The sequence below is a fragment of the Chinchilla lanigera genome, unplaced genomic scaffold, assembly GCF_000276665.1.
Source record: "Chinchilla lanigera isolate Chin_1 unplaced genomic scaffold, ChiLan1.0 scaffold00029, whole genome shotgun sequence".
NCBI classification, from domain to species: domain Eukaryota; kingdom Metazoa; phylum Chordata; class Mammalia; order Rodentia; family Chinchillidae; genus Chinchilla; species Chinchilla lanigera.
In genome coordinates this window covers 3,827,909-3,831,326 of record NW_004955430.1, presented here as the reverse complement: position 1 = coordinate 3,831,326, position 3,418 = coordinate 3,827,909, and the positions used below count along the sequence as shown (strand labels likewise).

General features: G+C 57.6%; 1 protein-coding gene across 1 annotated transcript in view; it reads left to right on the top strand.

Annotated features, from left to right (window-relative positions):
* The window catches only part of Chdh (choline dehydrogenase), a gene marked incomplete at its 5' end in the record, with an annotated part of 33,403 nt that continues 29,985 nt past the window's right edge, over nt 1-3,418 (top strand). Inside the window, 1 exon segment of the mRNA XM_013515612.1 lies at nt 1-157.

Below are 3,418 nucleotides of genomic sequence, written 5' to 3'. Positions count from 1 at the left end.
GCCCGCGGGAGCCCTCCGGACGGGGGAGCGCGCGGTCCTGGGCTGCGGCCCGTTAAAGCGCAGCCCTGCCGGGGCCTGGGGCGCCGTGCGCTCCGCTCCCATTTGGCGACGGCGGGCGGTCCCTAGCCTGGCCCCGGGGCGCAGCTGCCTGTCCAGGGTGAGTAGTGGGAACCCCAGGGCCCCGCCGACCCGCCCTGCCGCGCACTGAGCCCCGGGACCCCACGCCGGCCGGGGCTTGGGGCGTCGGGGGACGCCGCAGCCTTTAGGGCTGAGTCTCGGAAAGAAAAAGCGGTCACGGAAGCCTCCCTGAGTTTGGTGGTGTTCTTTTCAGCGGGAACTTAGGTAAAAATAGTGATAGGAATCTCCACTTCCGGCCCGTCGGGGTTTCTGGTAAATGTGTTTGTCCCCGCCCCCCCCAAAAAGAGGTCTGCCTGTAACACGTGGGGCTCCAAAATCTGCAATCTCCTTTCTGTCGTCCCCCAATTTCCCTGTATCCCAGTGCTGCTACCTAAATGAGATTAGTTGATCGGTGCGCTGACTTTGTGGTCTCACAACATTGAGGAATGAACTATGAGCCAAGAAAGTTAGAATTTTCTTGGGAATAAGGAGAAGGAGAAGAGCTTCTGGATTTCCAGGAAAGGTCCCAAGTGACTGGCCACCAAGCCCCTTTGTCGGGTAATTTATACAGCAAAATCACAGCGTGGGCGTTAGGGGCATAGTCGCTTAGCCAACATTGATCCGATGGGGAAAGGAGTCGTATAGCAAGGGTATACGGGGAAGTGACAGGAGTGTGTGTCTGGATGTTGTGGTCACTAACCTATGTGCTTGATTCCCAGCTGGGCCCCCTAGAACAGGGGGTGCTAATTACAGCACAGTCTCAAATTGCTGTTTACCTGTAGGGAGGCGCACAGGCCTGGCTGTTGATCTCCATCCTGAGGCCTGGCTCTCCAGATTTGCCTCCAGCCATACGTCTCTTCATAATTTTTTGTGCGGACTTTCTTAAGGCCCCAACCCTTCTCTGACTGTGTAAGAATGGCTGTCTAACCTAGCTGTCAAAGTATTAGGACTTCAGGGCTTGGCTGGCTCTGGGATCTGCTTTTAACACCCCCCCAATGCCCCACCCCCTTGTATTCATTGTATTCCGGGTGCATAGCTGGTGCACCATCCTATAGATACAGTGGCCTGGGGGAAGGTGGGCTAGCAGTAGAGTCACAGAAAACTAGCACCCTGCTGCTTCAAGTCCCTCCTAGGCAAAGGGCAAGGTTGGGATCTACTCAAGATCTCAGACTCCTACTCTGAAATCGCCCCATGGGACATGCGAGAAGGGATGTGGACGCTGGGGCTGTGTCCTGCTGAGACAAGCAGCTTTGTTTGCGGAAGCTGTACTTTGAGCAGGTTTGGGTCAAAGGTTGGCCTCTGGCCTGCATGAAGTGGGACACAGTCCCAGCCCTCAAGGTCAGCTGGGGCTCGGGCATGCGTGTACCTGGGATTCGTTTCTAGAAGAGTGATCCGTGACTGACCAAGGAGGGTCACTCAGGTAAGGTTATGGCCTCACCCTTGCCTGGTACCCGCGCACCCCGGGTCCGTCGCTCTGAATTACCTTGAGCCCCGTGGTGCCTGAGATCATTTCTAGCTCTGAGAGTGGTCTTCCTGTTCAGCAAACACCTGCATGTGCCAGGAACCAGGGTGCAAAGGTGAACAGCACATGGATACTCTTGAACTGAGGATAAGAGGTACTCAGGGCCACAGTCCCCGCCCACTGGAGGAGCACAGACTGCCTCCTCTGCCAGCTAGAGATTGTGAACTTTGTCCCGTGGTGCTGAGGAACCCCGGCAGATGCTTAGAAGGCAGTCGGTCTTCAGTTTGTGAAAAGCCACCTGGTTGTCGGTGCTGGATAGGTAAAAGCCAGCGCTTCTGAGACCAGTGAAGCAGCAGCTGGTCACCAGCATTTATTCACTCAGGGAGCCACAGGCCAGAGTCGAGCTGTGCCGGCCTTGTAGCCTGTGACAGAGCAGAACCTGCTGTGGTGAGCTGGGGCCCAAGCCCGGGGCTCTGGGACAACGGGGATGCAGGGGTCAGGCCTGGAAACAGATCTGTGGGCCAGCCACTGCTGGGGGCATGGAGGAGAGAGGGCTAAGGACAAGGAGAGGCTGCAGCAGGAAAACCAGGCGGGAGACAAGAGTTCTTGGGTCACATGGGCCCAGAGGCCAGGGGCGGCTTGGCTTGGCCTAGGCAAGAGCAGATGGCGTAGGGGGAAGTGGGCTCAGAAATAGGAGTGAGGGGCGGGGAGGATGTATTAAGAAAGGAGACAGCTGAAGTTCCTTTTCCAGCGGAAGAAGTGGTGAGCAGGAGAGACAAGAAGGGTGGAGTGGGGCTGCTGGGTGGGAAGAATACTTGCGCAGGGGTACAGGCAGACTTCGGACTTCAGGCACAGCCTGGGCGGGTCCGGGGGCTGTGGGGATTGGCATACAGAGGACGCTGCCCTGGCTGTGAGACTTCTGGGGGCCGTGCTGCAGCTCTCCGTGGATGGCCTTGAAGTAGGTGGTAGACCGAGAGGCTGTGGTGCCACTCCAGCTGGTGTTCCAGATGGGCAAAGAGCACATGCCCGCCTGGCTCCTCGGGGGTTCCACGCTGGCTCAGCCACAGGGTCCATCCATGAGATGACCGTGCTGCTCGAACACGTACCCTGTGTGTCGCCTGCCGGAAGGGACACGGTGTGCTTAAGATGCCTGGGCGCAGCAAGGGTGTGGCTTGATAAACCGGAGTCGGGGCCACTGTGCTCTGGAGGGCTTGGATGCTCCTCCTGGACTGCTGGCAGGGGTCTCAGTTTCCACTCCTGTGAAACGCGGTGCATGAGACAGAGTAGTGGCAATGAGGTGGCTGAATCCAACACAGTGACCTTCGGAAATTCTCTGGCCTTACCCCTCAGGTGTACCTTCTGCACGCCTGAGCTTCTGCACGCCACCTAGCACAGTGAGCCCTCAAGGTGGGCGCGTAGGTAGGCACTCAGAAAACGTTTGAATGAATGAACAGATTAACATATATCTTCCTCTCAGGCCCCCTAAGCCTGCCCACCTAGGAGAGCTGGTTTGAACTCCGTCTTCTTCTTCCAGGCCCAGGGGGATGAAGGTCAGGGTGTTGGCTGGGGCGTGGATGACTGCTTTATACATGGGCCCCTGACCAGGCCCTGGACAGGCTCTATGCGCCCCCTGGGTTAAGACTCTGGCCTCCAAACAACCTGGCTTTGTGACTTACTCTGGTCTTCACTGTGACTCCTGGTCTCTTGGAGCCTCAGTTTCCCCATCCATCCATCTATCCATCCATCCACCCATCCATCCATCCACCCATCCATCCATCCACCCATCCATCCGTCCACCCATCCATCCGTCCACCCACCCATCCGTCCATCCACCCACCC